Consider the following 10,066-nt stretch of genomic DNA (forward strand, 5'->3'; position numbering starts at 1 on the left):
AGAGGGAGGAGCTCCTCATTCCGGTTCTGCTCCTTGTTTTAGAATCTCTTAATCTCTCCACGTATGAACCCAGAACTTAATTGAGGGGCTGACCAATTATGTGACCCTTAAATTCAGGGTTAACTAAGATTAACTCGGGTGAACAATGTTAAACTCCAATTAATGCTCAATCAAAGGTTCTGAACATAAGACAGGGGCATTAGAAGTGTTATACGTTTTAACATTTGTAAAAAAATATATACAATTTCCATTTGAAAAATGTGCCAAAGTGATTGAACATTTTGTGGAAAGTAGTGAACAATTACACACTTCAGGAGAAAGGAGGTATTATAAGGATGCACCCAATCAAACTGAGATTTAGACTAAAGTAATCAAATGTTTGGTCTAATTATATTCTATGTACAATACTTCCTGCGGTCACAGGACAGAGCTAGCCCGTCCCCTTCCACCCTGCCAGAGTCCCCTGGTCACAACTCTCCCGGTAGCGCCTTACTGCTGGGTCTGAAGAGGGTGTCTGTGTGGCTGATCGACTGCAAGAAAACACCAGGGCAGAGTGGAACTGTGACAGAGGACACGAGTAGGGAGACAGAGATTTGATTTCATCAGGTAAGAACAATGGGGTGTGTGGATTAGACTACAATCTGATTCTGCAACTTCTGTTAATTGATTGATAACAGTAAAACACTCAGTGGCCAGTAAATAGTTGATCCAATTTCGTGAACGGAGGAGGGTGTACCTAATAACGTGGCCACTGAGTGTATATTGATGATAAGAGCGGCAGGTAGCCTAGTGGTTAAGAGTGTTGGGACACTTATCGAAAGGTTGCTGGTTCCAATCTCTAAGCCGACTAGGTGTAAAATCTGTCTTTACCCTTGAGCAAGCTACTTAACCCTAATTTATCCTGCAATAATAATATGCCATTTAGCAGACGCTTTTATCCAAAGCGACTTAAAGTCATGCGTGCATACATTTTTACGTATGGGTGGTCCCGGGGATCGAACCCACTACCCTGGCGTTACAAGCGCCATGCTCTGCCAATTGAGCTACAGAGGACCACAGAGGATTCTGTAAGTCGCTCTGGTTTAGAGTGCCCGCTAAATAAATAAATAAATACATTTTTTTTTAATAGTATTTGTTTATGGACCCATATTTCCAAAACCTAGTTATTCAATGTCTTTGTTTCACAGGGGACACCCCTAACCGTCGTTCTCTCAGTGGGAGGGGCTTATCATCTGGGGATCCTCAACAACATCATCTTGCTGACAAGACAGAGAAGAGTTTCTCCAGATCGGAACATCTCAAGAAACACCAGCAGAGACGTACAGGGAAGAAACCTCACCACTGCTGCTCTGACTGTAGGATGAGTTTCACTAGCCTGAGTGACTTCATTATTCACCAGCGGACTCGCACCGGAGAGAAACCGTACTGCTGCTCTCAGTGTGGGAAGAGGTTCACTGCTTCAAACGCCTTCAAATCTAATCTGTGAATTCATACAGGGGAGAGGCCTAACCCCTGCCTTGATTGTGGAAAAAGCTTTGCTTATTTGGGAGCCCTAAACATACATAAGCAAACACACACTGGAGTGAAGCCTTATAGCTGTGATAAGTGTGGGAAGAGCTTCAATCAGTCAGGCCACCTGACTACACACCAGCTAACACACACTGGAGAGAAACCTTATAGCTGTGATCAGTGTGGGAAGAGCTTTGCTGTAGCTTCCACCCTGATTTAGACACCATCAAACACACACTGGAGAGAGAACTTATGTCTGTCTATGTGGGAAGAGCTTTGCTCTAGCTTCCACCCTGACTACACACCAGCGAACACACAATGGAGAGAAGCCTTATAGCTGTGATCAGTGTGGAAAGAGCTTTGCTGTATCAGAAAAACTAAGTATACACAAGCGAACACACACAGGAGAGAAGCCTTATAGCTGTGATCAGTGTGGGAAGAGCTTCAGTCAATCAGTACACCTAAATACACACCAGCGAACACACACAGGACAGGAACCTTACAGCTGTGATCATTGTGGAAAGAGCTTCAGTCAATCAGGGACCCTGAATTCACACCAGCGAACACACACTGGAGAGAAACCCTATGTCTGTCTATGTGGAAAGGGCTTTGCTCATTTACGGACAATGAAAAAACACCAGAAAGCAAAAATGTGCCGTATTTCATCTCCCTCCTATCCGACACCGGTTCCAGATCCCTAAATAAAGGATCAATAGAAAACATCTAGTGAACAGTCATATCCATCTCCCTTTCTTAAACAGTTGACTGATTCTGATCACCATGGTAACCTCTGAGGATCATAATATGCAGCTCTGATCTAGGATCAGGTATCCCCTGTGTCTATGTAATATCACACATTGTGATCTAAATGGATAAATATTATCATAGAAAATGTCATAGTGAACCTGTGTGTGTTGGGGGGATGTTGATAATTGTATCTTCTTTCATATACTCATGATACTATTATTATTAAATGTCATTATGTAGAGTAATGTTTCAACAGTAGGTGTATATTCATGTATTCAATTCATCAATACATTCAATCCATTATCTTCTCAACAAGAAGTTATCACTTTAATTTTATATTTTTGTAATAATGATCTAAATTGATTAAAATGCTCCTAAAACTAATCAATGATACATTGGATAATAATATCCATGTGGTCAAGGCAAGAACTATGCATTTTGTGTCTTGTAACAACGGTTAATGTACTAACTTTTAGATTGGTAATGTAATACAACCGGGAAATGAAATATCTTGTTGGTTAATATAATAAAATGTTGAATTGTTATCGTTATGACTTTTTCCACTTAATGTAATAAGTTACGTTATCAGGTGAGTAAGAACTTTTTAAATTAATAACGCAAGAACTTCAACCAATCATGTAATACCACCTAAACCAATGTTTTATGTGTTACTTCACTAATGTTAATGCACATTCCACCCTCCACCAATTGCAGACCCAAACACACAAACCTATGCACTTGTACTCACACACAAACACACACTAATCATAAAATTGTATTGGTCGCATACACATATTTAGCAGATGTTATTGCGGGTGTAGAAATGGTTGCGTTCCTAGCTCCAACAGTGCAGTAATATCTAACAATACACAACAATATACACACATCTAAAAATAAAATAATGGAATTCTTTAAATGTACACACCTGTACAATCATACACACACACATTGATAAAACATTTACTGAATTAGTCTGTAGTCCTTATAATCAATGAGACTGGGTCGGTTGGGCTCACTTGGGGTGAACATGTCTATCCATCCCTCCATCCCATTCAGTTTTCCCATAGGGGTTTTATCCTATGACAATGTCAGCATACAGTACATCAGGTTATTGCTCATGTATACCCTTTAATCATATTTCATTGGAAATATTAGATTCATAGCCATCAGACACATTTTCAGAATGTTCAGATCAACAGAAATGTGATCTTTGACCTCTAGGAAACATATCAGAATTGCCTGTCATTGCTTTAAAAAGAAAATGATACATTTTAAACTTTGTTTGACAAGTGGTTCTGAAACGTCATAAAAATGACCTTTAAAAAGTGGCCAGACCCCGACCGGACCCCCACCCCCACCCCATCATGGTCTACCACCTCCACCCCGACCACCACTCCTCGGAGAGGTCACTACACGACTCAAAGGACTCGGATGTCAACGTCAGAATACGGTAAGAGTGAAAAATATTTTCAGATAGAAACATAAAATAGACTAATGTAATGTATTGTCAGTTGGATGAAACAGGACCAACATACACACTTGGAAAAGGTGAAGATCATTAATGTAAATTAAGAGTAAGGGACCAAGTATGGACTGTTGCCAGAATAAGGTGAAGAGTAAATCATATTTTGACTCTGACTCCAATATTATGTGAATGCTAAAGGCCCATAATTGTATCAATGAATCTATCCAGTGGGCCTTGCGTCACCACTCAGACTACCATAAAATGCAAGTGTCCAGGTTAACCGTTATGCATTTATTAAAAGACTAATGAACAACAGCTAATATCTTGCAATTAATGACCTAGCATTGAAGGTAAGAATCTCTGTATTAACTATCTAATATTAGCTAAATGTAGTAATGAATAAATTTGCTACAATTCTTCAAATTGACAATTATGTGACCTGTCATGGGCAAGTTTAAAAATTACATATCGTATCTGAAGATTATGCCTTTGTTAAATGTTTTTCATGAAGAAATGGAATGTTGTTTGTGTTAGTATCAAGAGGGAATGTTTTGGGTGTGACGTCACATACAACAGACCGGAAGTGTCTTGTAGACAGGGGAGACTGGGGATTGGCCAGAAGAGGGAGCTTCATTGTTTATAAATAGGGGGGTTAAACGAAGAAGAAAGGGAGAACGAGCAGCCATTCTGAGGCGTCGCTCTCCGGGTGTCATGTCACCTGTCATTTATGCTGTAACCTCGTGATTTTAATAAAAGCCTCTAACACGATGCAGCATAGACGGACTCTTTGTTGACAGCAATAATGGCCACCATTCACCCGATACGACATACACAATACCTGTTAGCAAAGGTGTCAGCAAGAGATTATGTTTAGGAGCTTGCAGAGATTTGTAGTCTTTCATGATGTCTACTTTTATGCTAATTAGCATTTGCGAAATTTGAAAGTAAATAGAGCCAACTATATTGATAAAAGTCACCTTGTCCGAGAGAGATTTACACGGTTATCAAAATGTCTCGCCAGGGTAAGCCTTTGGGAAATCCCCTAAGGGAAAAATGAATGGTGGAAAACAATTGGAACCATTTCCCTGTTTGACCACTATGTTTTATGGGTATTATGACTCATAAACTGTGGGGATCTATAGAGAGAAATAGTAATGCCATGGTTGTTTGGACAAAACCTATTGGGAAAATGTAATGGTGTTTTTGTAGGATGTTTAGATAAATGCCGAAAATAAGGTATGTTGTAAACATAAGTTTAGGAGATCTTATTCGTTTTGTTCTAGAATACTGGGGAAGACAAGGTACGCGGGTGAACATCCCGGCGATACACAATACAAATCTAGCTCCACCGAGCTATATATCCTCTACAATGATCAATCACACACAAAGACAAGGTGGCAGAGGGAACACTTATACAGGTACTGGTGAGGGGATATGAACCAGGTGTGTGTAATAAACAAGACAAAACAAATGGAATGATGATATGAAGGCCGGCAGTGGCTAGAAGGCCGGTGACGACGAACGCCGAAGCCTGCCCGAACAAGGAGAGGAGGCAGCCTCGGAGGAAGTCGTGACATGAAGGTCATATTAACTGACTGCTATTATTCATAGAACAAAACGTATAAGATCTCCTAAGCCTGTGCTAACCTTATTTTCTGCGTTTATTCCAAACCCCACATTCATCCCCATTAATTTTTCCCATTGCTGAACGAGCCAAAGGTATCTCATTTCCGAGTTGGCGAGCTAGAATAGCTCGACATTGACATGATTTGTTGATGGTAAGTGTGGGCGGTACTTCCTGTAAAAACACAAACTCCCATTCTTGAGTACTTCCTTCCAGCAGTGTGTAGCAGGGAGATTCCTAGATGTGAGAAGTGTGCAGGAGGACCTGAGAGAAAGGAATGTGAAGTATTGATGGAAAAGGTTTGTGTAAACTGTAGGGGTACCCATGGTGCTGGAGATCAGAGGTGTCTGGTGAGAGAAAGACAGGTTGAGGTTGCCAGGATCAGAGTAGAGCAGAAGGTGTCATATGCTGAGGCAGTGAAGAGAGTAGTAGAGGAAGATGGCTCCAGGGTGAGGGATCCTGAGAGGATCCCTGTGATTAGGCCAAGGTCAAAAGAGAGTGATAAGAATAACATGCCATGGTTGTCAACTGACCAGTAGGAATAGAACGTAAATCACAGTGGATAGATGTTGTGGTGTCAGCTGCAGAGAAGTACTTGGGTGTACAATATTTTACTGCAGAGTTACAAGGGGATTTGAACAATAATATCCCGTCCTCTCAGGCTGCTGGCCTGTCGCATACCAGGCGGTGATACAACCAGTCAGGATGCTCTCGATGGTGCAGCTGTATAACTTTTTGAGGATCTGAGGATCCATGCCAAATCTTTTCAGTCTCCTGAGGGGGAATAGGCTTTGTCGTGCCCTCTTCACAACTGTCTTGGTGTGTTTGGACCATGATAGTTCGTTGGTGATGTGGACACCAAGGAATTTGAAGCTCTCAACCTGTTCCACTACAGCCCGTCGATGAGAATGGGGGCATGCTCAGTCCTCTTTTTTTCCCTAGTTAGTTGGTTTTTCACAAAGTGTAATGAATTAATACTACAGAAAAGTAAGCTGATACACAGCCAATACACTAGGTGGTGGCATGCACCTATATTGTTTGCGGATTGCCTAACACCAAAGAAGAAGACCACTTCCTTCACTGTCTGCTCAACTCGGTGAAACGGAAGAAGGACACATCCGCAGACTATTACGGAGGTTGCATTGCTGTAAATGCTTCATGGCAACTGCAGAGGTCTGATTGAACATACATCGGGGTTTACTGCTTCGCTGCACGGATAGCGCTGCTGTAATCAGTCTGGTATTTTATAGGCTACCCTTACTGGGCCTCAGTAAATTATTACTATCTGGACTCTCGACGAGGATGTTGTTCCAAGTGGCTCTCGGTAGAGGTAGACGATAACAGACATCAGGATTCTTGGTGAATTTTTATTTATTTATTTTTATTTCACCTTTATTTAACCAGGTAAGCCAGTTGAGAACAGGTTCTCATTTACAACTGCGACCTGGCCAAGATAAAGCAAAGCAGTGCAATAAAAACAACACAGAGTTACATATGGGGTAAAAAACATAAAGTCAAAAATACAACAGAAAATATATATACAGTGTGTGCAAATGTAGCAAGTTATGGAGGTAAGGCAATAAATAGGCTATAGTGCAAAATAATTACAATAGTATTAACACTGGAATGCTAGATGTGCAAGAGATTATGTGCAAATAGAGATACTGGGGTGCAAAAGAGCAAAATAAATAACAATATAGGGATGAGGTAGTTGGGTGGGCTAATTTCAGATGGGCTGTGTACAGGTGCAGTGATCGGTAAGGTGCTCTGACAACTGATGCTTAAAGTTATTGAGGGAGATAAGAGTCTCCAGCTTCAGAGATTTTTGCAATTCGTTCCAGTCATTGGCAGCAGAGAACTGGAAGGAATGGCGGCCAAAGGAGGTGTTGGCTTTGGGAATGACCAGTGAGATATACCTGCTGGAGCGCAGACTACGGGTGGGTGCTGCTATGGTGACCAATGAGCTAAGATAAGGCGGGGATTTGCCTAGCAGTGATTTATAGATGGCCTGGAGCGAGTGGGTTTGACGACGAACATGTAGTGAGGACCAGCCAACAAGAGCGTACAGGTCACAGTGGTGGGTAGTGTATGGGGCTTTGGAGACAAAACGGATGGCACTGTGATAGACTACATCCAATTTGCTGAGTAGAGTGTTGGAGGCTATTTTGTAAATGACATCGCCGAAGTCAAGGATCGGTAGGATAGTCAGTTTTACGAGGGCATGTTTGGCAGCATGAGTGAAGGAGGCTTTGTTGCGAAATAGGAAGCCGATTCTAGATTTAACTTTGGATTGGAGATTCTTTATGTGAGTCTGGAAGTTGAGTTTACAGTCTAACCAGACACCTAGGTATTTGTAGTTGTCCACATACTCTAGGTCAGACCCGTCGAGAGTGGTGATTCTAGTCGGGTGGGCGGGTGCCAGCAGCGTTCGATTGAAAAGCATGCATTTAGTTTTACTAGTGTTTAAGAGCAGTTGGAGGCTACTGAAGGAGTGTTGTATGGCATTGAAGCTCGTTTGGAGGTTTGTTAACACAGTGTCCAATGAAGGGCCAGATGTATACAAAATGGTGTCGTCTGCGTAGAGGTGGATCTGAGAGTCACCAGCAGCAAGAGCGACATCATTGATATACACGGAGAAAAGTGTCGGCCCAAGAATTGAACCCTGTGGCACCCCCATAGAGACTGCCATAGGTCCAGACAACAGGCCCTCCGATTTGACACACTGAACTCTATCTGAGAAGTAGTTGGTGAACCAGGCGAGGCAGTCATTTGAGAAACCAAGGCTATTTAGTCTGCCAATAAGAATGCGGTGGTTAACAGAGTCGAAAGCCTTGGCCAGGTCGATGAAGACGGCTGCACAGTACTGTCTATTATCAATCGCGGTTATAATATCGTTTAGGACCTTGAGCGTGGCTGAAGTGCACCCATGACCAGCTCGGAAACCGGATTGCATAGCGGAGAAGGTACGGTGGTATTCGAAATGGTCGGGTGATCTGTTTGTTAACTTGGCTTTCAAATACTTTCGAAAGGCAGGGCAGGATGGATATAGGTCTGTAGCAGTTTGGATCTAGAGTGTCACCCCCTTTGAAGAGGGGGATGACCGCGGCAGCTTTCCAATCTCTGGGGATCTCAGACGTTATGAAAGAGAGGTTGAACAGACTAGTAATAGGGGTTGCGACAATTTCGCGGCTAGTTTTAGAAAGAAAGGGTCCAGATTGTCTAGCCCAGCTGATTTGTAGGGGTCCAGATTTTGCAGCGCTTTCAAAACATCAGCTGTCTGAATTTGTGTGAAGGAGAAGCGGGGGGGGCATAGGCAAGTTGCAGCAGAGGGTGCAGAGTTGGTGGCCGGGGTAGTGGTAGCCAGATGGAAAGCATGGCCAGCTGTAGCAAAATGCTTGTTGAAATTCTCGATTATTGTAGATTTATCGGTGGTGATAGTGTTTCCTAGCCTCAGTGCAGTGGGCAGCTGGGAGGAAGTGCTCTTATTCTCCATGGACTTTACAGTGTCCCAAAACTTTTTGGAGTTAGTGCTACAGGATGCAAATTTCTGTTTGAAAAAGTTAGCCTTTGCTTTCCTGACTGCTTGTGTATATTGGTTCCTAACTTCCCTGAAAAGTTGCATATCGCGGGGCTATTTGATGCTAATGCTGTACGCCACAGGATGTTTTTGTGCTGGTCAAGGGCAGTCAAGTCTGAGGAGAACCAGGGGCTATATCGGTTCTTAGTTCTGTATTTTTTGAATGGGGCATGTTTATTTAAGATTGAGAGGAAATTACTTTTAAGGAACAACCAGGCATCCTCTACTGACGGAATGAGATCTATATCCATCCAGGATACCTGGGCCAGGTCAATTAGGGAAGGCCTGCTCGCTAAAGTGTTTTAGGGAGCGTTTGACAGTGATGAGGGGTGGTCGTTTGACCGCGGACCCGTTACGGACGCAGGCAATAAGGCAGTGATCGCTGAGATCCTGGTTGAAGACAGCTGAGGTGTATTTAGAGGGTATGTTAGTCAGGATGATATCTATGAGGGTACCCATGTTTACGGATTTAGGGTTGTACCTGGTAGGTTAGTTGATAATTTGCGTGAGGTTGAGGGCATCTAGTTTGGATTGTAGGATGGCTGGGGTATTAAGCATATCCCAATTTAGGTCACCAAGCAGTACGAACTCTGAGGATAAAATATAGGGTGTTGAACGTTTCATTCACTATAGATCAGGTAAAATCTTAACCAGAATCTTTCTGGTGTAAGATTAGCCTACATTAGACGTTTATTTGTCACAACTTAAATCGATATTTAAATGACGTTTGATTGCTCTGGTCTAGCTGTGACAAAGAAAGTAGCTGTAGTGTAGGCTAGCTACATATTTACTCTCACGTTTTTTTATTTGAAGAAACGCTGAAAAAAGAATAGCTTAAACGATGGATCGGGTAAGTTTGGTTTACTTTTATTAACAGTATGCCTACTGTGGTGTATAACATGTCTAGGCCTAGTTTTCATAATCTTTGATATTCCATATCCCTTCGTTCCATTTGAACAGCTGGACAAAATAAACAATGGTGGTAATAAATACTAAGAATATTTTGTCCTTCAGCAAAGTAGCCTACTAGCATAAAGCACACATATTGATATAAGGTAATCCGAAACGAGCAGCTAAAGTCAGAACCATGGAGAAATAATGAGGCCAAGCCTACACCTTGCAGTATGGCTGTGTGGGTGAAATC

General features: G+C 42.2%; 1 pseudogene; it reads left to right on the forward strand.

Moving 5' to 3' along the window:
* Positions 1–375: 375 nt before the first annotated feature.
* LOC123491278 lies at positions 376–2,761 on the forward strand (annotated as a pseudogene).
* Positions 2,762–10,066: the final 7,305 nt, after the last annotated feature.

Source organism: Coregonus clupeaformis, chromosome 7 (assembly GCF_020615455.1).
Source record: "Coregonus clupeaformis isolate EN_2021a chromosome 7, ASM2061545v1, whole genome shotgun sequence".
NCBI lineage: Eukaryota > Metazoa > Chordata > Actinopteri > Salmoniformes > Salmonidae > Coregonus > Coregonus clupeaformis.